Here is a 25,796-nt window from a genome sequence, read left to right on the forward strand (position 1 = left end):
ATTGTGGTTTAATTTGCATTCCCTTGATGACTAATGATGGTGGCCATAATTTTATGTGCCTTGCATTTTAAATGAATTAACATTTCTTCTGTTGACAGAAAGAGCAATTTCCTAGTTGAATTCTAAATGAACACTTTGTTCTGCAGGAGTCTAGATAATGAGTATCATCCCTTTTCTTTCTTTCCTTTTTTTGGTGATATTAATATTAGACATTGATAGGTGCTCTACCATTGAGCTATATCCTCCCTGTTCTCATTCTTTGGGTTTTAAGTTTCAAGACAGGGTTTCACTGAATTGCCAGGCTGACTTGAATTTGTGATTCTCCTGGCTCAGCCTCTGGAGTAACTGGGATTACAGGTGTGCACCATTATACCTGGATTCATCTTTTTCCATGTAGAACTCTGCACCTAACCCTTGTCCACCATTCCCTTCTACTGTCTTCTCCCAAAGTGCCCCAGTTCAGCGGCATTTCCACATGTATACCCAGTCCTGGGCTGGCTTTGCCACATAGGCTATAAACATGCGTGCAGTACTTTCGTGTGACATCTTTGGGATTGCAATTAAAATCTCCACAGAAACAAGGTATCTGGAATTATAGCAATAGACATGGACCCAATGAGAATGGCAGCCTCCTACCAACATGGGGGAGGGAGTGGTTGAGTGGTGGATCCCTGGCTTTTATACTGGGGCTCCTTAATGATGCTTTCTAGCTGAAAGATATGATCAGGCAACAACAACAAAAAAAATGATATGGTTCTTGCCCTCCTAATAGCAGAGTGAGTAATAGAATAACTGGAAGATGATAAACCTTCATTCAGGGAGGGTGATTAAGGGTGCTGATGGATGCAGCAGCAGCAGGATGAAGCTCTGTCTCTTCACTACAGGGTGGATGCCAACCCTTTATTCATGATGTGAACTCAGGCTTAGCATTCCAGAGAGCAGAACTCCCATGAATCACAGCCCATGCACAAGCCCATGCCTCAGAGCCCTGAAGGGCAGGCTTCCTTCTTCTCTTTTAAACAGTATATTGACTTGCTTCGTTATTTAATTTATTTATTCATCTCCCAAAATATTTGTTCATTTGTCTCTGACATACATATGTTTAATATTTATATTTTATTATTTATTTAAAATGTATGAATGGGAGGAGTTACTCCCCAGGTTGGGATAAAAAATCGCCCTGGTCTTTTAATTGTTCTCATGAGTCGTCCCTCATACTAATGTCAACAAGTCCAATGTCTTTCCTCTCTAGACCTGGACCCCTCTGCGCATTATATATGAGCCCCAGGGTGTGGCTTTAATCTCAGTTTAAAGGTGAAATGTTGGCTTCCAAATACAGGCAAAGAGACAATTAGTGACTTGGAAGCTAGTTTACCTGGTGTGGGACATGTTTTGTTACTGCTGAGAATCCTGTCTGGCCTGCAGTGAGGGCCCCTAGGAGTCTCCTCAGCTCTGCCCCAATTCAGTGATCACTTGTGAGCCAGACTAACCAGACTTTCATCTCCTTTCCCAGGGCCTGGTGTTGAGGCCCCGTCGCTGCTGAGTGGTGAGCATCCCCTCTGCTGCCTGGGTGTTTGAAAACTCACAATCTCAGTGCTTCCTGGGGATTCTAGTGGGAGTCATCATCAGTGAGCACCATCAGTGCAAGAGTAGTAGGTCTTTATTCCTCTTTCCAAAATGCCACTAGTCCTTTCAACACATTTGCCCATGTCCTCCCCAGATGCTGGATCAAGGATATAGGAAGGGGTGGTATTTGCCAGGCCACAAGGATCCCAGGCTGGCAGTTGGCTGTGAGCCTGAAAACCACCACTTGGGGGTTGCAGAAGAGGTCAAGAGGACTCTATGAGGCTCCTGTGTCTACCTGGCAGGAGGAACAATCCCAAATCCTCTTACTGAAACATCTTAAGAAGCAATGCACCAGACACTCTGCTGTGAGAGTAGAGTCTGCTCATTACAGCAGAGTTAAGGAATCCCGAAAGAGAGAAAAGAAATCCCAGATTCACCCACTGTCCTAGCATGTACAGGTCCCCAGTGTCACCCTTTGGCAGGTATTATTTCAGTCTTACTTATACACACACAAGCACACACACAGAGATTTGAACCTATTCTTTTTTAACTCAAGAATACGTCATGCTGTGATATATACATACATACACACAAACACACACACACACACACACATATATGAATATACCACAGTGAATTTCACCTTTATGTATGTCTATAAGTACCAATTAAAAAAAATAAACAGGAGGAATACCAGGAGATTAGAGAAAGGGGAACAGGGTGAAGGAGGAGGGGAGGGAAAGAGGAAGCACTGGGGACTGACATGGAGCAAATAATATTCCATGCATGAATGATTATGTCAAAATGAACAACTATGATGCACTGATAAAACATTTAAAACTTAGAAAGAAGACAAAAACAACTATAAAAATAAAGAATCCATTATTTATCAATTCATGTAAAGATATCTGCTGAGGAACAACTACACGTCAGGAGCTTTTCTTGGAACTGGGATGTGGCAATGACAAAACCCCTGCTTCATGGAGCTTGCTTTCCAAGTGGGCTGAGGCAGATGGGTAATAAACAAATTAAATAATCAAAGTAAGTTACGTGCCAAAGAACAAGCATTACAGAGAAGACACAACCCGGACCAGGGATGGGAAGAGTGCGGACACATGAGTGTGTCATTTTCTGGTGGCAGCTGAGGGTATGCTGTGTGGTTGTCACTTCCTGGGTGCCCTGTTCCAGGAAGGAAAGCAGATGGTGGGAAATAGGCACTCGATTTTATTTATTTAGCTTCCATTTATTTTGTGTTTGGGTAGGGTGGATATTGGGTTCCTGAGTAAAATTAACAATGGAGTGTTTTAGTGCCTGACAAAGATCGAGAAGGGGAGCCAGCAGGGTGAGCCAGGAAGGTCAAGAGCCAACAGAGACCTCCCAGAGGAGGTCTACAAGGGAAGAGTAGTGATCTTGAAAGAATTAATAATGTTGTTGTTGTTCTGAGTCTAAACAGCAAAGCATACACATTAAAGAAAACCTAAAAGTAAGTAAGTATGGAGTGAATAGCCACCTCTCTAGAGATAGCAATATACTCTTTTATTGCTTCCTATCCCAGAGAGTCACGATTTGTGTGGTCATAAATATCTGTATGCAATTTTATGTTCTGCCTTTTTCACTTAAAATTATGTCAAGAATATTGACTTCCAACAATGGGAATATGTAAAAGTGTGATTTTCATTCCTTGTGTGATATTCCACAGGTAATTGAACCAGTATTGTAATCAGTGCTATCATCTCTTCACTGTTGGTGTTTTGGTTGTGTTTAATATGGTGGTGCTATAAATAATGTGGTCATGAAATTCTCCATCAGCATCTTTGCCTGGATCTCTGAATATTTTATTAGGATGAATTCCTAGGAGTGAGATGACTGGCACCATGCAGAGGAATTTTCCTTTTTGAAATGCCTGGAGCCTTGAAGAGATGGGAGGAAGTGGGCGAAACCTTTGTGTGGTGGGTCTTAACTTGCTTAACCAGTAATTAACAGATGACTTGCTATTCAGGTCTCAAGTCTATGATTTTGGCATTACTATTTTCCGTCCATTTCTTAGATTGCAATAAAAAATACTTTGGAGGAAGCACAGGGCATCTTACATTACATGTCAGACTTCATTTTTCCAGGAAAACCCAATTGAACAAGCTAAAGACAAAGAAGTAGAATCAATGTGAAAAATACAGAGGATACCCAAAAGCATTGTGCAGGCCTTAATTGTATCTGAATTAAAAATAAACGGTAAAGGGGCTAGGGTTGTGGCTCAGTGGTAGAGCACTTGCCTAGGACAGGTGAGGCCCTGGGTTCAATCCTCAGTACCACATACAAACAAATAAAAACAAATAAATAAAATAAATGTTAAATTCTTTAAAAAAACAGTAAAAACATATTTCATTTATAAGATACCTAGAAATTTAAGTAGTGACTAACCTTTGATAATATTGATAGTGATTTTGATAATGTTAATAAAGTAATTATAAATATTATTAATAATGTAGTAAATCCTTATCTGAAAACTTTGAAGAGGAAATGATACTATGTCTAAGATTCTCATCCAGGTAATTTGGGTGTGGGTGGGTGATGGGGCAGATTGGCCTTGAGTTAATGGTATTTGGGGTGGGAGACAGGTACAGAGGGGCTTATTTATAACAGGGATTAGAAAGCTGGGTGACCAAATGCTGCCCGGTGCCTGTTTTCCTAGTTGGTCAGAATGCCTCCACGTCCTTTTGTGCACGCACTTTCTCTGGTTGAGTTTTGCAACAGTAGAGTTGAGCTGCTGCAACAGAAACCATGGTGTATACAGAGCCTAAAATATTTACTATCTGGCCCATTATAGGAAGAATTTGTAGGAGGGTGATGTACATTATTCTACCTATTTCTGTTCAAAATTATTCATTCATAAGACAATGTTTAAAACATAATTAATGTAAAAAGATCTATGTGGTTCCTATAACTACTACCACAGAGGGCTATTCATGTATTAATAATATCTCATGCACATTAAATCACAGCTGAAATATCTGTGGGGCTATTCTTCTATAACAATCCATTATTCTGTGTAGGTAATAAGTACATGCATGATGGAAGCTTCGTGGGGCCTTCTCTGGAGAGGGTCTCTGTTCCTTCCTTGTCTCTCATTTACCAACTTCCCCTCCCAGGAGTTTCCTGTTTATTCTTCTAGGGATGATCTTTGTGTAGAAAAACACAATACAAATATAAAGTATTGTTTTCTCCCCCATAAAGTGATAGCATATTATTTTGTCAATTAATGTATCTTGGATATCTTTTCACATTAGTTGTGTAATCGTTCTTCTACACACACACAGGCACACACACACACACACATTCTCAGCTTATTGGGAGAATCATGGGGACAGATGCAATGGTCATGAAATGAAATTAAGCCCTGGAGGACTGTGTGTGTGTGTGTGTGGGCAGTAGGAGATGATGGAAGGGGGAGTTTTCATACCTGTTCCAAAACCTGTGGGCAGAAAGAATTCAACAAGTTGAAGTTTGCTGACTATTTGAAGGTTTATTCTTCTCTTTGTTCTTTAAAACATCAAAGAAAGAAAAGTTAGAAATCTTGTTTGTTTTATCTTCAAAACATCTTCAGGACCTGAGCGCCTCCTGTTCCTCTCTATCCTGGCCCGAGACCCAGACCTCTCACCTGGCCACCATGACAGTCTCTACTGGGAGCCTGGCTTCTGTCTTGTGTTCCGTATAATCAGCCTTTTAAGTGAGATTCAGAACACGTCTTCTCTCTGCTCAGAACACCCAGTGGGTCATTTTACTGAGTATAGAAACCAAAAGTCTCACAGGACTTACGAAGCTCTGCCTGATATGACCAATCCCTTCTCTGTGTTCCTCTTTTCCTGTCTTTACAGACACCTCAGTTAATATCTCACTTACCAATAAAGTAATTTGAAACATGAGGGCTTAGTTTGAAATCTGCCCTATGTAAATGAGCAACACAAGTCCAAAATAACTCAAAGAGTATGTTTATAACTAGAGCCCTTTGACTGGGAAAACCAACACAATTAACTGGCAAACATCATCACCATCATCATTTCTTCCCAGAGGGTCTGTGTTGCTTAGGGCTTACAATTTCCTGATTTCCTTTAGGTTCTTGTTATCAATGAAAATGTGAACTCTCAGCATACTCTCAAAGTTCAAAACATTGTGACTTGCATACACTTTGGCATTATAAAGTGGTATATGGTCCAAAAGTGAATTGTGGCTCAAAGCTGGCAAGTTTGGGTGGAGAATTCTGTTCTGAGGACAAAAATAGGCTGGGGCTCTGGGATCCTGGGGACCAAACCTCTCCCACACATAGTCACTTCTCCCTCTTCCTGGTCCTGGATGAAAGATGCTCCCAGAAATGCTGTTCTGTGTCTGAAAGGAGCAGAGAGAGAACAGGATTGATGTTTTGACTCACAACCGTCTGCTCAGGGTCTGTGGCCAAGCGGGCTCCTGGGACCCTCATAACTGCCACCCAATTGGCTCCCTCACCTCGCCCCAAATCTCTCCTGGAGACGAATCACTCCACCTGCCTGTGCTCAGCAGCACGGTGCCCAAGGCCTAGCTGCAGACTTGCCCTGTAGCTCTGTTCCAAGAAAACAGTCCAGTTTCGATTCCCTCCCACTGCCTGAGACGGTCATAGCCTGGGAGTGATTCTCAGTGGGATTTTCTGTTCTTTACAACTTATTATTTTCAGAGATGTTCTCAGCTTTTAAATCCCAGACAAGAGGATAGGGGCACTGAGCATTCTTTTTTTGGTGACCTTTCTTCTCAAATACCTTCCCCACAACTAATTATTAGAGTAATATGGACTCACTGTTGGAAGATTGGGAAATATGAACGAAAGTGTTAAAGAGAAAAACCCGAATCACCAATAATGCTACTACCAGATGTCACTAATAGCATTTGGCTTTATTTTCTTTCCATATCATCTCAGTGAGCATCCATGTATGAATGTTCATATGAATATAATCATGTGATTATGTTTACAAATGTATGCTATAAAACATTTATATTTTGCACATAGTTTTTCAACATTTTGCTGTTAAAATTTATACATATGGATAATTGGAAGAATTACATAATGGACACTCAGGAATTGACCATGTAGCTTCTACGATTAAATGTTACTTCATTTGCTTTATCAGTATCCAGTCCTCCTTCCAACCCCCTTCCCATGTCTCGTCTATTCCTCTTTCTCCTCTTTCTACCCATCCATCCCTCTGTTCATCTGTCCATCTCGTCATCCATCTATCCATCCATTTTTGTAGTACTTTTCAAAATAAGATGCAGACAGCAGTAAACACCAGCATTTCCGCCAAAAACCTATACACATAACATTTATCATGCTTCTTCACTTAGCACAGTGTGAAAAGTTTCCTATATTCTCAAGTATTTTTCAAAACCATTTAGAAACTAACCACATAATATTCTACTGCATAGATGTATCATAATCCATTCTTTTGATTAATTTTGTTTCTATATTTTCCACATTAATAAATGATGCTGCAGTGAACATCTTTGAACATGAACCTTTGACTGCACCTCTGATTATTTCATTAAAGTAGAATAACAAGAAGAATACTGTTGGAGGAAGTAGTATTATGGACATTTAATAGTGTTTGAAGCACACTTTCTGGTTTTCTTTTGATATGGGAGCTTATTACAACCTTACAAAATTCTTTTTTTGAATCCAGAAGGATGGGTGGTATCTAGGTCCTAATTGTGATGGGAGAAAGTGGTGGTGGGCAGATTCCAGACATCTCTAGCCAGGTTGTAGATGTGTTGGAGAAAATGTCCCCATTTGAGGTTTCTTCATTTTCTTCCTTCTGGAATAAATAAGGTTATAGCCAGGGCTATTGGAATCTGCCTGGGAGGGGCCTGCCATCTAGTAGGTGCTAGGTGCTCAGTCCTTTATTAATCGACAGTCCCTTCCCCTTCCAGAAACTGTGTTAAGCACTAAACAAACTTTTAATTTTTAGTGTTAAGAACTAAAAATTCAGTAGGGAGAGTGCTAAGGGCAGTGGGGTTCCTGGAGACAATGACAACATTCATAAGGAGCATATAATAGAGGGGGAGAGTTAGCGTTCTGCATAGGAGGGTGCTCTGTATGCAAGACTATGTTGTCTGGACCAATAAAGACAGAAGTCAAGGGGATATAGGAAAGTTTAGGAAGACGTTGTTGGAGGTCAAGAGAGTTCCAGAAGTTTGTGTTCAAGAAAAACGTGCGTGCGTGCGTGTGTGTGTGTACATGCCACTGTGAGGAAAGAGCCTGGAAAGGTAAACAGAGGCCGGGGATGAAGAGCCAGGCCCACAGATCTATATATTTAAAGCAAGACCAGGGCTGAGTACTCAAGGGGCCGTGTAGTACTCACGAAGCTGCCTGGGGCATCAGAGAACTCTTGGTAGAAACGTGGTGGAAAACGACAAGGCCCTCTTGTCCCCACTCAGCCAATATGGGCCCAGGAAACCCAGCTCCAGGATGCTCAGCCTTTCAATTTTTTGTCAGAAGCTGAAAAATCTAGATTTTTATGAGGAAACTGCTAATGCAGAACACTTGCTGCTATTTAAAATAAAAGAATATCATGGATTTCAATATTGTGTAGACCCAATAAAATATGTCTACGGGCTGGAATCAACCTAGGGCCACAAGTTTGAGACCTTCTGAGGGGGTTGATGGTGCCACTGGTGAAGCACCAACAGAGTGATTGTGTCCCTGAGGTGAGTGGAGGGACAAATCATGTATTTGCTGGTTAGATCTTAGGGTCCTGAGCCCTGTACTCACTCTTCACTGTCACCCTGTCTTGTCTTTTCTTTTTAAGTAAACTTTATTGAATATATTCGAGAATTACAACATGATGTTATGAGATATATATTGTTATGTTTGGATATAAGGTGTCATCCCAAGCTCTGTGTCAATGAAGGACTGTTCAGAGGTGAAATGATTAGATTGTGAGAGCTGTAACCTAATCAGCCCATCCTAGTTTGATTTACTGACTGGGTGGTAACTGGGGGCAGAGGGGGTGTGGCTGGAGGAGGTGGTCTCTGGGGTGTGACTGGAAGGCTGAATCTTCCCTGTGGCCCTCCCCCCTTTTTCTTGACCCTGCCATGAGTTGAACAACCTTCTTCCACGGGGCCCTTCTGCTGTGATGTCCTGCCTCATCTTGGGCCCAGAGCAATGGACTTGGCCCACCATGGACTGGACCTGTCATACCATGAGCCCAAACAAACTTTTCCTTCTCTAAGTTGTTCTTGTTATGTATTTTGGTCACAGTTGAGAAGCTGAATAAAACATGCAGAGATAACAAAGTGATCGCCATAATGAAGCAGATGAGCAAATCTGTCATCTCAAAGTGAATGCAGCTGTATTGTATTAGGGGTTGTTAAGCAAGTTGATTTTAGTTCTCTTGTCACTCTGCCTTTTCTCAGGCCGTGCCCTCCTCTGCTACTTACGTTTCAAGAATCACTTGAGGGCTGGAGATGTAGCTCGGTGGTAGACCACTTGCCTAACCTGTGTGAGTTCCTGGGTTCCATTCCTAGCACCGCAAAACAAAAAACAGATGAATTTGCCGTGTTCTTTCCTTAGGAAGCCCCATACAGGGATCAACACCCTTTGTTTCCATTCCCACTGTACCAGGCTTGTCTGTACGAGAGCGCTTAATGGTATCATTTTATTATTACCTGTCCACAATCAGCCTCCCCTAGGTAGTTGAGCTCTGTGAGGACAGAGTGTGTCTCATGAACTAGCGAATACCTGGGCCTGGCCAGCTCAATGCTTGCTGAGCAAGAGAATCGGTTCATAGGCCCACTAGACTGGTGAATATGGTGAATACAAAGTTTCCTTCCTTCCTTTCTTTTTTTGACAAAGGCAGATTGCTTTCCTAAATTTGGTTGAGACATCTTTGAGGTAGTCTTCATCTGTAAAATGGGCACAATATTACCACATGCTATGTGGGTTGTCTTGAGGTCAATACTTATAATGAGAGAATACCTCATCTGCGAAATGCTTGACAAATGACTCAAGTTTTTTTTTTTTAAATTAATACTTTTATCAATGGCATTGGTGACTATAATGTCCCCTGTTTGGGACACACTATGTACACAGGAGGATGTCTGGAAGCTGTGTGTTAGCGTGGTTCAGGGCATGCCTGAGTCCCTGTTTTATTGATAGATAGTGTAATCAGTGGTCAGAAAGATCAGAGCACAGATAATTTAGACGGAACAAGGTTTCCTGATCTCTATCCTGGATTTGTGTTGAGGAGTTTCCATGGGAGAAAGGGATGCTCAATTAGGCATGAAACACAAAAAGACAAATTTGGCAGTAAGTGTCTCAAACCAGATGAGCCAGTTGCCTGTGTTCCTTTCTAGCAGAGACTCATAAATACTTTTTGTGAAATGCCCAATAATGAAAACATTTTAGCTTTTATCAAGCAGATGGGCTCTGTTGCAAGCTCAGTGCTGCTCTTGGATCAGGAAAGCAGCCACAGACACTATGTAACTGAATGGACATTACTGTGTTCCAATAAAACTTTATTTACAGAATCAATCAGGGGGCTGGATTTAGCTTAGGGATGGTATCTTGCCAATCTGTGTCCTCAAATCCTCAGAGCTGGTGACATGGTTAGGGTTGGATAAAGGCAGTTGCCTTTCTAATTGGCTCAGAACACTTTAAGTTCTCCTGCAGCATCTGGGGTGGAATGAGAGATGGAATTCACCTTTCCTGCATTTTCTGCATTGGATACATGTCATTGAGTATTTGCTAACTGATATTCTTTAGGGGGTTTTTAGGGCATGTCTCCAACACCAGGATGCTGGAAGTGCCTCAGTGCAAATGTTAAAAAACCCTAGGCTCTGTCTGGAGCCAGGAAAGCCTGTTTTCCACTCCCATGTCTGCTTCGCAGCTGTGTGATCTTGAGCGTGTTGGGGAACTTCTCTATGCCTCAGTTTCCTCTCTGTAGAACGGAGTTAGTAATAATACCTATTGCATACAGACTGTTAAGAATGTTGAAGGAGACCATGTAGTAAAGCAAGAAGGGCAAGGCTGCTCAACTTGGGTGCTCTGGACATTGGGCTGGTAATTCTTGGTCTTGGTGGTGCTGTGCTGTGTGTGCTGGGTTGCTTGTCACTTCCCCAGCCTCTACCTGCTTAATGCCAGTAGGATCCCTTCCCTATTTTTAACAACCCTCAAAATGTCTCTAGACATTACTAAGTGTTCCTTGGAGAGCACAACTTCCCCCAGTGGAGGAAAATTCCATCAAACTCCAGTTCTTATTAACAGTTGTTGAGGGTTTCAACTACCATGCTGCTGATGCAGATTGTTGTATATCCATGTCCTACAAGGACTGGGATTTCTGAAGACAGCCCTAAAGCATGCATAATGGTAATATTACTAAAGTGAGAGTGGCCAACACTTACAGTCTTACCATGTGCCAGCTGTTTCCCTGCCACTTCTTTTGTACCAATTTACTTGATCATACAACAGTTCTCCTAGTGACAACCCCTTGCTGCTTAGGCTGGCTGATACAATGAAGCAGAGTCTTGAACCTGCTACAAGTTTGGTGCCATATTGCAAAAAGATCAAGACTTTGGGCTGTGTGGGGCTTTGCAAAGCCTTGCTCTTGTTTTGTGGATGTGCACAGTGACATAATGAGACAGGCCCAGGAGAGCCAGGAACGTTTCCCAAGACTGCGCACCATATGTGTCTTGGTGTTTGTTATGTTCCCTCTGTTACTCCAGGAAGGCTGCAATTTCAGAGGGCAGAGTCCAGGCACTGAAAAAGCTTGACCAATAAAGTTCAATTTGGAAATAAAAGTCCTTAGCTTCTGGGTCAAATCACTGATCGCTGTCCCCAAACAGCTTTGGTGAACGTGCCCGAAGGAGGATTTTCTAAGCTACAACCTTTCCTGCAGTGGAGAACAAGAAAGATGAGCTGCGAAAACTCTGTTAGGTAGCTGTGGTGGGAGTTTTTAAGGCATGGCCTAAATTTAGTGAGGAAACTTAGACTGAAGTGTTTGCTGTTCTTTTCCTTCTGGACTGCAGAAAGTTGTGCACAGGTGGGGTGCCAGGGGCTTCCAGCTCGGAAAGCGGTGTCCTTCTTCCATCTCACCACAAGATGGCACTCCAATGCCTGCGTTGGAAACCAGGTCAGCAGGAGCCCGGGCTCCTTGGACCACCACACAAATAGAAAGCCACTGCTCTCATCCATATTTGCTTTACAATCTATATTAACAAGACACAGTCATTTTATTCCAAATGCATAAATATTACTGAGTTTTCCAAGGGTTTTACCTGACTCCAGGACAGAGGACTGACTTTTAGGACCTAGATGAAGGTGGGAAAGAAGCAGGCCTGGGGAGGAACAGGAAAGCTTGCCTACAGGGCTTTCTTCAGCTGCTCATTCACTCCGTGTCTGCATTTTGGTATTAACATGCTGCAGTACAGGTTTCTACGGGACCAAGGGTCACACAGATGCCATTCTCTGGCCCCGGGCAGGGGGTGGCTATTCTGTCATTTGTACTAAGGCCAGGTGAGGGACGCCAGGAGAAGAGGAGCATCTGCTCAAGGCTGTGGTTCGCTTCCTCTCATCTTCCTGGGCCTTGACTGCATCTTTTCTTCAGCTTGATTATATCTGATTCCTACATCCAGTCACTCTGGAAGGTCAGACCTCCTGTCTTCTTAATTTCAACAAATGAGAACCACGTCCTTATCTCTGCTCAAGTCAGCATCCCCATTAGTGCAGCCTGGGATTCCTGAGTCCTCTGAATTGTAGAGAAGGAGGTGCCATCAGAACTGGCTTTCCCTTTGAGCAACTCTTCTTTGTGTGTGTTACAGATACAGAAAGAGGAGCCCCTTAGGTGTCCGATGCCCTGAGGGTTCAGTGCTTTCTAAGGAGCCTGGAGGCTTTTGGATGAGGATTTTCTTAAAAACACAGCAGCCAGATTATAAACCAAAAGCACACAACCAAAACAGCCAAACAGCAACACCAACCAGGGTGAGGCTTTGTATTTATTTCACTTATTGGATTGGAATAATGTTTCCTGTCATGAGCATCTCATCTCTAGCAGAATGTCACTGATTTTGCTCGATTTAGAGACTTTTGAAGTAAGAATATTAAGAGTCATTTTTGACTGTGGCAACAGTCTCAATGCCCTTCATGACCTGTTTTTTCTTGCTACTTCACTGGGTTTATTTACTCCTATCCTAAACTCCAAGGATATCAAGATTTTTTGTAGGTTCTTGGCTTGCAACCTGCTATTCTTGCCCTCTGTGATTTGAGCTCTTCTGTGTTCCTTCACCTCCTGATTAGGATTCTTTTGCTTGCAACTGACAGAAACTCAATTCAACTTGGGTTAATTAAAAATAGTGCATATATGTGATTCATTTTTGTATATAATAGATAAATTCAAGGGATTCATAGTTTGCCTTCAAGAACTGTTGGATCTAGGAGCTCAAATGGTCTTATTAGAGTTTCATTCCTTTGTCTCTTTCCATAACTTGTCTCCACAAAGGCTTTTTTTCTAGACAGGGTATCTCCATGCGATGACCCATATATCCTCCAGTCTTCCATTCTACTTGCTAAGTAATGCCAGAGAAATGAGTGTTCCACAAGAGCTTGGGGTTATAGGCTTCATCATTCAAATAGCTTTGGACAAGTAACCACACAAGAGGAGTTGTGCTGGGTAGCCTGGTCTTGGTTATGGGATCATTCTGTTGCCAATGGATAGAGACAACTAATCCATAGAGAAGAGGAGGAGAAGAGGGTCATGATTACACCTTTTGGTGGTATGCTGGAAAAGGTCGTCTCTATCCATTGGCACCAGAATGATCTCATAACCAAGACCAGGCTACCCAGCACAACTCCTCCTTAGCACAGCATTGGTTCACGTATGGTTACTTGTCTAAAAGAGCTCTTGCTCTTTTGTTAAAGATCAGTAGACTTTATGTGGGTCTAGTTCTGTGTTTTCTCTCCTGTTCCAGTGATCTTTTTGTCTATTCTTTTGCCAATACAATGCTCTTTTGATTATTGTATCTTTTAGTAAGTTTAAAAATGTTTAAATTTGTTTTTAATTGACATGCAAAAATTGTACCTATTTATGGGGTATCATGCATTTTTGATACATTGTGCATTTTTTTTTCAAATAAGGATAAGTATGTCTATCTCCTTACATTTATCATTTCTTTGTGGAGAAGACATTCAACATCCTTGCTTCTGGGGTTGCAGGGTAGCTCAATGGTAGAGCACTTGCTTAGCATATGTGGTCCTGGGTTTGACCCCAGCACTGCACTGCACTGTAACAAAACAAAACACGATCCTTTCTTCCAGTTTGTTTGGAATACACAGAACAGTATCATTATCTGCAGTCACCCCACTGGGTAGAAGGACCCTAGAACTTCTGTCTCCATCTAACTTAGTCCCCACTGATCAGCCTTTCCCTGTGTTCCCTACACTCTACACTTCTCAGCTTCTAGTGACCAGTATTCTACTCTCCAAATAGTAAAACTTACAATCAAGTAGTGTCAATTCTCCAATTTTTTTCTTCTTTGTCAACATTGTTTTGAATATCCTGAGTCTTTTGTTTCTTCATGAAAACTGTAAAATCTGGTTGTTAATGTGCACAAAGTTACTTGCTGGAATTTTAATTGAGATCGCATAGATTTTCATAAGTGAAATTGTGAAGATTGACATTATGACAAAATTAAGTCTTCCTATTTATGAACATGGGATATCTCTCCATTTACCTGGCTCTTCTTGGATATCTTTCATCAGAGTTTTGTAATTTTCTACACCTACACTTGTATATATATGATTTCTGTCTAAGTGTTTATTTTGGGCATACTAATGAAAATGGCAGTTCATTTTAAATTTCATTTTTTCTTTGCTTATTTATAGGAAAGCGACTAACTTTTATTGTATCAACCTTATATCCTGAAACATTACTATAAACACTTATAGGTTTCAGAAGATTTTTGTCAATTCTTCTCAATCGGTCTAATGGAGAAACATCTACTGATTATCAAATTGGAGGAGAATCTTGCTGTCTTCTGGGGGATATTCTAGAGTTGTCTGTAGTTGATAGCTTTCTGACTATTAGAAAGGAACTGGCCTTAGGATAGCTTTCATGCCTTCTCTGGCAAATCGGCAAAATGGGAAGAACCCAGATCCTTGATGATATTAATGAGTGGTTGAATCAACCAGTCCCGAATCCCACTTGAGCCCTGGACTTTATGTTAAATAAGATACGTTAAAATATGTCTGTATTATTCAAGGGAGATAAAGTTGGCATTACCTGCCATAATTTTATTTCTTTTATATAACAGAAAAAACTGAAGTTTTCGGTTAAAAAAACTGAAGTTGAGAGAAGTTAATAACAACAACAGCAGCAGCAACAACAGTGATGCTGGATGAGAAAGCTGAGTCTTACCCTTGCCTGCTGACTCCGCAGTCCACACACAGGCCCTGTGTCCAGCTCAGGAGTGTTGTCTCCCCCTGAATATTATGTAGAAACGCCTGGGAGTTTGGCAGGGGAGGAAGGGAATGGTAATGACTTACCATTAGGGAAACAGGATATTGGAGAATATTGAATGAGGCTTGGTATTTTTATAGAACTCAGGATATCAACATGCCCACAGGGAGGGAATTGCTTGACTCAACTCTCAGTGGAGAGAAACTACACTTTAAGTCTGATCAACTTCACAGGACCTGAATTTTGACACGAACTGGTTTTGTATTTTTTTTTTTGAGGGAATACCCTCTTCTCCTCATTCCTCATTCCATGTTTTAGTCATGAGAAAAGACTGTTTTCCTACTTAAAACCCGAAGAAAAAGTCCAAATCCCCTTAGTCCAGAATGAAGGACAAGCTGACAATGGATGACAACTTGATTTTACCCTTGTTTCTGCCTCCTGGAGTGTGACTCTTTGGACCTTTGCCCAAAGATGGATTTGCCTGTCACTTCAGAAGTTGCCAAGAAATTTTGTAAAAAGCTCACTCAGCAAAAAGCTGACGGAGAGAATGAATGATACAGTCGGGGCTGAAATGTGCTGAAAGATGTGGTAGAAAGATTGTCAAAAAGAAAAAAAGAAAACAACTTCCCTGGAAAAAAGTAGACATTTTGTTCAAGTAGTAGGCTCCACTTTAAGCTGTAAGACCTTATGTTTTTATTTTGAAAAGTGGGAAAACTTGAATCAATATTTTTTTCAAGAAGATATACAACTGGCAAATAATCACATCCAAAGATGCTCAGTAGCATCCTTAGGGAAGTGCAAAAGGAACCACAATGAGATAGGAGATCCACTAGGCTACTGGGACAGTTACAACAAGGGAGAAGGAAGGAGGGAAGTATGTGTTGGGAGGGAGGGAGAGAAATTGGGGCCCTCACACATTGTGGTGGGAATGAAAAATCGTGCAGATGCTATGGAGAACTGCATAGAAGTTTCTCAGAAACTGAACATAGATCACCACACAGCCAGGTAATTCCATTCTCAGGTATATATCAAAGAATTGGAAACAGGGACTCCAATAGTTACTGTATACCAATGTTTATTGCAGCATTATCCATAATAGCTAAAGATGGGAAGAATCCAGGTGTTCCTCAGTGTGGTGAAATCATCCAGTATTCAGCCGTGAATAAGGATGAGTTTCTGATATAGTTTACAACATGCATGGACTTGAGAACTTTGTACAAAGCCAATGGAGGGACAGATTTTGTATTCTTATATATAAAATATCTAGAATAAGCACATTCACGGATACAGAAGGAAGATTAGAGATTACCATGGGCTGAGGAGAGGGGAATAAGGGGCTCTTGCTTAGCTTCTCTTTAGGGTGGTTGAAAGTGTTGGAAACAGTGGTGGATACACAACACTGTGAATGAAGCAAGTTTAAAGAAGAAATCACAGAGAGGAATAAAGAATAACATAACAACCACCCAGGCGTTATTGGATAGAATTAACAACTATTATTTTATCATATTTACTTCAGATATTTAAAGAAGGAAAATAAAACATTGCCGATAAAGTTTTGTCCAGTAACAGTGCTACATGCCATATCCCTCTCGCCCATCCCTTGGTCCTCTGGAGGTTGTGGTGGACGGTGCCATCCATGCTACCTCCTGACCTTTGAGCATATGCATCTCTAAGCCTCTTTGCTTGAGGGCTCTCTCCAGGGCTGAGGAGCTTGCTCAGCCTGTCCACAGGGCGATACAAGAGGAGAGGAGACGTCATCATGTTCTGAAGACAACCCTCAATCTGCAGGAGATGGGAGCTGGAAAATCACTACCCCAGATGCCTTGTCCCTTGGTGGATCAATTCTGAGACCTGTCTGTGTGACTTTTCAGAGAGTATTTAACGAGACTGAGCCCCAGTTGCCCATTTCTCCACATCCTTACTATGATTCCTTGAAATTAATTTCTTTCTTTTTTTATGTATTTTTTAGTTGTTGATGTACCTTTATTTTTTATTTATTTATATATGGTGCTGAGGATTGAACTCAGTGCCTCACACATGCCAGGCAAGTGCTCTGCTACTGAGCCACAGCCACAGCCCCTCCTTGCAATTTCTACTCCAGTAAACTACCTGCATTTCCCTCCCCTGGGCCCTGGTCATCCAGGCTTCTGCTTTCTGACTTGGTAAACTTGCCTGTTGGAGATGGCTCCGACAGATGAGATCATGCAATATGTGGCCTTTTGTGTCTGGCCTCTTTCCTCAGTCATGTTCAAGGTCCATTTTTATTGCAGCATACATCAGTGCTTCCTTTTTAATAGCTGAATATGAATCCCATCATGCAGATGGGCCACATTTGGACGATCCATTCATCTGTTTAATCAACATGGGAGACGGTGGAGTCCAGGAGACGAGAATGGATAAGTTGGTTGGGCTTCTTCCAGAAGGATACCCTGAGACAATGATTTGTGTTGTGGTTTATTTGGAAGATGATGCCAGAAAACATTATAGAGGAAAGTGGAAATGAGCCAGGGACAGTAGGGACGTCGATGAAGGTCACATTAGCAAGACAGTCACCCACGTGGCCACCTGCAGCTCAGGATCCAGTGTGGAACATGCACTTCAGAGTTGTCCCCCAGGGGTGAGGTAGCTGGATGTTTATCCACCAACGCTTGCCAATCATCATTCGAGAGGTGCTTCCAGGGGACATCCATCCCCAGCATCTCGTCCCCCATGTTACGGTCAGGTAGGTCCTGGCAGCCAGAGTGAGCCCTAAGGAAGGCAGCTGCAGGTGCTGGCAGATGGGTTGGTTGAACGTGTGAGGTCCTGATAGGAGCCTCCGTGAACTCTAGAGCCTCTTTAAGTCTTGGCTGTTCTATATACCAGCTGTGCCATCTGGGGCAACTCCTTAATTTCCTCCTCTGTAACTAACCACAGCAGCCTCTCCAATAACATTTACTGAGCACTTACTCTGGGCCAAGCACTGTGCGAAGCCTCTTGTATACTACCAACTGCCTAATTCTCATGACCCAGTGGGTAATTATGTCTGGTATCGTATCTTGCTTTATAGATGAAGTGGAGTCTCAGTGGGTGAGGATGAGGGACCTTTCTCTACCCTTCTTTGTGCCCTGGATGCAGACCTCTATGGACAACACTGATTGGATTCCTTTGTCACCTGGCTTCTGTTGCATTGTCCAGTGGGAGGCTCTGACAAGTGGCTGGAGTAAGGGTTGCAGTTCTTCCTCCTCTGGCTTTCTCCCTGTGGGTTATTAGTGCAGTGTTCCTCTACTGAAGGTTCTGCAAAGACTTCCTCCCCCCGTCCACCTAGGCTCAGAGGTAGAGATAGCCTTTGGTTGTTTTTAGTCCCTGGATGTTTCTTTAATCCTGCTCACATCTTCAAATGGTTACTTCATTAAATTCTCTTTAATAACGCTATCTTTGTTTTGTGTGGCAATAACAAAATGCTAAAGGCTGGGAACTTTATAAAGAGAAGAGGTTTATTCATGGTTCTGGGGATTCAAGAGCAGAGTACTGGCCCTGGAATAGGCTCAGCTCTGGTGAGGGCTCATGGCAGGTAGCATCACAATGGAGGAAGCCTGTGTTAGAGAGCTCACGAGAAGAGACAGGAAGCCAGGGCGATGCAGGGGCAGGCTCATTATTTTTTATGGTGATATGCTATCAGGGAATTAATCCACTTCCACGAGACCTGACCAACTCCTCCAGACCAGCATAAATTCATTCATGAGGCTGGAGCCCCATGACCTAATTTCTATTCACCAGGCTTCACCACTTTAAAATTCTGTAGTCCCAACACTGCTGTACTTGGGTCCAAGTTTTTAGCACGTAATTTCCAAACTGTAGCAACCCCCTCTGAGTGTGCTGCTTCCTGCCAGGATCTTTTCAGATCCATAGCTGAACATAAATCACAGAGCTACGTTGTGCTCCTCTGATCTCCAACCCGGCTCTTTACTACTGGGCTGCATTTCATGGTGCATTGGGAACTTGTTGCTTTTTGCATTCCCAAAAGGTAAGTTGTTTTAAAGCGTAGTATAACTACTCCTCTGCACAAGGACTGTTCATTTTAATAAAATAGAATGTTGACTTCTTGAGGTCAAAGATGATGTCTGATTCGTCTGTATGTCCGCAGAACCTAGGAAAGAGAAGTGACTTCCCAAGGTCATACAAGTGGTGAGTGGCCTTTAAAGAACACAGTCCAGCTATGTGAATCACTTCATGCTTCCTCCTTCACTTACACTTACGTGATTCTGGGCAGCATGTGCAGGGGCTAACTGGAGCAGGGACAGACACCAGAGGGATTTAGGAGTCAGTCTCCTGCTGCAGACCTCAGCTCTCCACGTGTTGGCTGTGCAGCTCTCCACGTGTTGGCTGTGCAGACTTTCTTGAATCACAGCCTCCCTGCGTTACCACTTCCTCATGTGTGAGATGGGGATGGTTAGTACTGTCCTCAGAGAACTTCGTGAGGATACAGGAAATAGCCCCTTTGAAGCACATAGCACACACAGTGCCTAGTTCCTGGTAACGCTCAGCAAGTGTTGGCATTATTATTCCAAAATCAAATACAGGTGTCCGGGCACAGCAAAAATGCTCATACTTCATGAGCAGTATCGTTCTGAAGCTATTCACAGGGAAACCCAGTCATCGGTGTGCTACAATGAGAGTGTTGGGGTTGTGCAACTCTTGTGTCTCACTCTCTGTGCATCTTAAGTACCTGGTACATGGTAGGTATAGAAGGGTGGCAGTATATGCCACTCCAAAATAGGCTGCTTTGGCTTACAGATAATTTTGAGCTAAAGGCACTTCAAAACCAGCAGAAGCAAGAAGGGAATTCAAAACTCTTTTCTTCCTGAGAAGAGGAGATCTTTCCCATATGACAGATGTCCTCCCTATACCAGGAAGAAGGGACCCTCCTTCAGTGGGAAGTCATAGCTGAGGGAGTTGTGTGCAGACCGGCCTAGGTAAGGCAGTGCTTGTCTTCCCTTAGACTCCTGCACAGTCTAGTTACTTTCCCATCATGGCCTCTTTTTGTTCAACCTGGAAGGTTTTTCCATTTCTTTGGGTCTTCATTTCCTCATGAGGGCTTCCATGGCATGCAAAGCTTTTATAAGTTTTTATGGTTTTCTTCTGTTCATCTCTCCTAAGTCAGTTTTATCTCAGGCCCAGGTGAGGATTAAGAAGGTGTAAAATTTTGCCTCCTCTGTGTGTTCTGCACATATTAGTCCCATTAAAAGACTGAGTATGAGAAAGTGAGGTGTAGTCATCAGTACTGTTCACAGAATGTTTCCACAATAGCATTGTGCTTCTCTGCCTTCTTGAAGTTAAGCATGGCCCACTTTGGCCAATGGGATGCAAGCAAAGGGGCAGGGTGTCTGGTCAAGGACTTTACCAGCTGGAGCTGGAATGACCACAACCCTTCCCACACTGTAGCCGTCTTGGCCAGGTTTCAGGGGTTGTTTGTTTCTGCACCTAGCCCAGCCTGATACATGCCACTACAGATGGTGCTCTACTTATAATGGCCTAATCATTTTTTTTTCATTTTATGACAGTGCAAAAGCCACATGCATTCATTGGAAACCATTCTTCAAGTTTTAAATTTTGATCTTTCCCTGGGCTAGCCTATGTGGTACGAGCCTCTCATGAGCAAGAAGTTGCAGCCCCCAATCATGAGGGGAGACCGTTGATATGCTGCAGTGTGCCCTATGGCTGAGCTTTGTAGGTGAGGGATATTGAAACATGATGCTTTCAGCTCACTATGGGTTTATGGAGCTATAACCCCATTGTAAGTTGAGAAGCCTCTGTACAGCTTAATGGAAGTTTTGGGGTGTTACTAAAATTTCATAAAAACCCAAACGTACTCAACTGAATAAAGAATCCCATAAACGTTGGCCTCTTCAAAGCTATTGAGACTCTACACTACCTGATTGTTATCATCACTTGAAAGATTCTTTTATAATCACCACAAGAACCCACAGCACTTTTGTTTGCAAGTCTGTGAAGCTAGCAAATCTTTATCCTTTGCAGAACCTTCTGTTTACAAAGAGGACGCATGAAAAGCCAGAGTCAGGTCTAGAAATTCAGGTAGGGTTCAGCAGGTTTGGATCATTTTTAGTAAAAACCCAGATGAAACTCTAAAGAAATGAGATTTATTATGTTTTTTCCCCATAATCTGGCCTGTAATTAATAATATTGTTAAACATTACTCATGGGTGGGGGTGAAGCTGCATACAGCAGTCTGGAGAGGGCTTTTTAGAACCCTATTGTTCACTGTGGCTCCGGGAGGTGAAGTTCTTTTAACCCTTACCCTGGAGAGCAGTATGTATGGTGGTTAGTGCTCAGTCTTTGTCCTCCATTTCTTTATCTGTTAAGTAGAATAATGACCACCTCCTGGGCAGGTTCCTACCAGGAGGGGGGGGGGTTGTTTTGCACAGTGCTTTAGATTCAATTAACTTTGACTTTCCTGTGACCTAACAGCAAAAATTGCTTCCATGAATGTGAACACTCACTGCATAACTAGGTAACTAAAAGCATAAGCTTAGAAATCAGATCGCATGCATTGAATTCCATCTGCATTTCCCGTGTGGGTTTGACTTCTCTGTTCAATTTTCTCAGCTGAAAAATGGAGACATTAATTGTTTCTACTTCATGGTCTCGTTAGGGTTAAATGAACATATGTACAGTTTCTTGAACAGCAGCATCAACATTCCACCATGTTACTATCTCTCAACCTTACAATTTGACCATTCAGGATGTTAGCCCATTTTACAGAAGAGAAAACTAAGGTAAGACATGGGTCCAGGATATGACCTCGGATCCAGCTCACTTGAATGCCTGTATTCTTTCTATTATATCAAACTGCAAAGTAGTTCTTTCCATTTATAGCCTCTTTTAGATCTTCTGGATATTCCAGCTTTTTCCCTGACTGGTCCTCTGTGTTCTTTGGCTTCCAAATGGTAGTCTAGAGCCTCTGCGTTGTTTCCCCTTTTTATCTGTGTAGTAGACAACAAGATGGATCCCCTTGCTCTGCTAATCAGGGTTGGAGGTATTTTTTATTGAGAACTGGGACTTGAATTTCTACCATTGTACGTGCTGCAAATTGATCTTCCCTCTCCTTCCATTTATCACTCTAGGAATTGCTTTGGAAAAGGCCTTTGAAGGAAAACAAAACAACGAGGGGTGGAAATCTAATTAGCCCTGGCCCTGGGCTAAAGCTCCACCCAACTGGCTGCTTAAGCTGGTTATTTGTGGACTGGGAATCAGGGACTGCTCCCCTGGTGTACTCCCGTGAAAGCAGGGGTGCCCTGAGAGAGCTTTGCTCTGATGCGTTACCTGCAGTGAGCTCTGGGGGGTTGGATTGGAGGAGTTGAAGCCATCTGTACCACTGAGCACTGTAAAGCAGACCATTTCCAGCACAGTTGAAAGGAAAGGAAAAGGGCTTATGCTGCAAAAGCGGGAGGCAGAGCTCAGTCAGGAAAACACACAACACTGCAGACTTTCAGGAGGGCTCTGAGCTGCGGCTCTCTGCAGAGTGTTCCCATAAAATGTTTGTTTAAACAGCAGCTAGGCTGGGCCCTTGGGGTTTTATTTACTGGTCATTAGCTACTTGAAAGAGAAGATGGGGAACAATAAGCCTCGAAGCTTCAATTAAAAGTTAGAAATTCCTGCCACTGAATATGAAGAAATAGACATAAGGAAGTTTGTAACTCTCTAAGGCAAATTAATGTGAAAAAATAAAAATAAAAATAAAAACACCTTTAACCCAAATTCTACTTACAAGCAACCATCTCCAAAGACTGGCAGACACTGTTCCCTCTGCTTAGACACCTGTGTAGCCACATCTCTGCCTGCCTAATCCTATCCAATCTTCTGGTTCTGTTTCTTGGGCCCTTCTGTTCATGAAGCATTTTCTGACCTCTCATATTAGGATAATTATATACGTTGCATGGCAGACCAAGATAAACAAAAGGTACACAATTTGTCTCCCACTTGTATAAAATGCCACGCAGGTTGCATAGCCTTGCTGCTAAGGCATTTGAAACATGTGGCCTCCAAGCTCTCTGAAGAGAGAAGGGAAATGAGGGACAATAGCTTTTAATGACTTCAGCCTGGAAGTGTCAGCTGTTACTTCCTCTCACAGTGTATTGACCCAAACTATGGTCCCATCTTAACTTAACCATGGTCCCATCTTAACTTCAGAGGAAGCTGGGAAAGATAGGGGAGAAAGTGGGATAATTGGTGAGAATTAAGTCTCCATTATCTGCCCAAGCCTAGGTGGATGTCCTTCCTATGTGTTTTCAAATCACCCAGTAATAATACTTCTAATTTTTCTTTTGGTAATTTATTTGTCCACCCAAATTCCAAACTTATAAATTCTTTGAGAGGACTAAAATATTTCCTTTATTGAACTCTGTGCATCCAACCCCCACAAAATACCTTCAATAATATTAAATAGTTATTAAATACATGAAAAAATAAAAGGAATGAATGGCCCTTGCAGGAACATAGCCTTTAAAAAATAGAGGCATAATTGTTTGAATGTAAATCTCTGTCCTAGGAGATTGAATGTTTTATCTGTGGATCAGATGGCCTTTAATCTCCTAGATGTCATTCAAGTCTTTGATCTGAGAGTCTTCAGACAGGAGCATTTGAAATCTCTCCTCCTCTAAACTGGTATGAATAGTATATTTAAGACTAGGCTCTGTATAAAGCTTCTTGGCTTTGTTTTAGATTGTCATTAATCATGGCTGGCTTAATGTTTTCTTATCATGCATACACAAATTAGGGGGAATGAACTCGCAACTGTGCCCCTCTGTCCCAAACATGATCCACATCATTATATTATTATATTAGGCAGGTGATCCAGAGACATAAAACCAGGTGTGTGTGTGTGTGTGTGTGTGTGTGTGTGAGTGGGAGTTCCCACAATCTGCTGTCTGCAAGCTGGAGATCTGGGAGAACTGGTGGTACAGATGTGTGATCATCTTTTGATGTCTATGTTACAGCTCCAGGTGATTCCATCAAACATTAATGTAGGGGCTGCTATGAAGGTATTTTGTGGCTATGATTAAAGTCCATGATTGGTTGGCTTTATGTAAGGAAGAGGATGGTTGTTCATTAGATGGGGGTGGTTCAATCAGGAAAGGCTTTAAGAGCAGAGCCTCAGCTGATGAGGAGAATCTGCCTGAGGGCCACAGCTTCAGTCCAAGGGTTCATGCCTGCCTTTATGACATCCTGCCCCTAAAGATTTGGGACTTATCTGCCAGCTCCTGGAATCATGTACACCAATTCCTTGCAATCAATTTCAGTATCTGTTTGCTGCTGGCCCTGCTTCTGTGTTGTTGATAGAGTGGATTTGGAATATATTTCAAAGGCAAGGCCAAGGAGTTTGTCAGGGCTCTGGTTGCAGGAGTGAGGGAAAGCAGGAGATCAAGGATCATCTTTATGTTCCTTTGGCTCATATAATTACCCTCCACACATGCCTTTACTCAGGGAAGAGTGGAGGTTTTGCCAAAGTCAAGGTTGGATGCATCACCTTGGACCTTTCTCAATGATTTCACACTGTACTTTTGACACTGTCTTCCGGAACAGGGCTTGCCTCTTCAGACCCCGTTTATAGATTATTTCTTAAAGCCCTTGCACATTTCCCTGGCCTTGCTAAATTAGCAGCATTTCAGGGCAAATCTGTGGGAACAGTGGGCAGAACTTCATGAAGTGCAAATGAGCATTGTCAGTACCAATGGTTCCAACCCCCAAAATATCTTTGAATAATGTTTCTGTATCTTTTCCTGTGGGTCATTGTCTTCTTGTTGTGATTAAAGGATCAGGGATGGGGGTAGTGTCCTTCTGGAGGACCCAGGCTGGAGGAGACAGAGGGAGAGAAGGATGTTTTTAATCAGAATTTCCACATGTGTGCAGGACAACAGGTGGAGACCGGGGCCTCTTCACAGGGTCTGGCATGGTGAGGGGCAGCCACAGCACTGACCGGAGAGGACCACACCCTCTGGCGGATGATTCATGGGGCGATGGCTTAGCTGGACACAGATCCTCCTGGAAGTTTCTGGGTGTATTTGAAAATCCCTGCTTTGTGTGGGCAAAGAGGCATCCAGGGAATGGAAAATTGGGGCAAATGTCCCCACTGGGGCCCAGAAGGGGGTCCTTAGTTTCAGAGTCTTTTGAGCAGAGAGAGTGACTATAGGCTGCAGGCACAAAAAGTTTAAAAAAAGAAGCCAAGCTCATTTATAGTCAGTCAGCTCATGACCTGTCTCTTTCCCAGCACAAAGGCAGAAGGAGGGGGGTGGTTTCCCTGTGGCTTCCGCCCTGTTCAAGGCTTTCCTTGAAACAGGAAAGAGCCCCCTCACTGCAAAAATTATAAATTATACGTGCTCATTTTAAAATCAAAATTCACACAGTACTGAGATATATAAATATATATGAAAAAGAGAAACCTTCCAGACTCCCACTATCCAGAGATGATCACTTTAACATTTTGATAAATATTCTTCTGGATATTTCTAAGCATACGTCCTCTCTCTTTCTCTCTCTCTCACATACACGTGTGCACACACATGAGCACATACTCTTACACTCACATGCACACACACACACACTGTCTCACATGCATGCTCATGCCCACACCCATGGATACCCTCACATGCCTCTATGTAAATGAGATTGCATTGTGACTGTTCTGTAACCTGCTTTTTTACTTCACATTATGCCATGGACCTCTTTCTGGGTCAACAAATTTAGAAATATCTCATCAATTTTAAT

Source organism: Marmota monax, unplaced genomic scaffold, assembly GCF_021218885.2.
Source record: "Marmota monax isolate L192 unplaced genomic scaffold, Marmota_monax_Labrador192_F-V1.1 WCK01_AAM20220418_F8-fsc00035, whole genome shotgun sequence".
NCBI lineage: Eukaryota > Metazoa > Chordata > Mammalia > Rodentia > Sciuridae > Marmota > Marmota monax.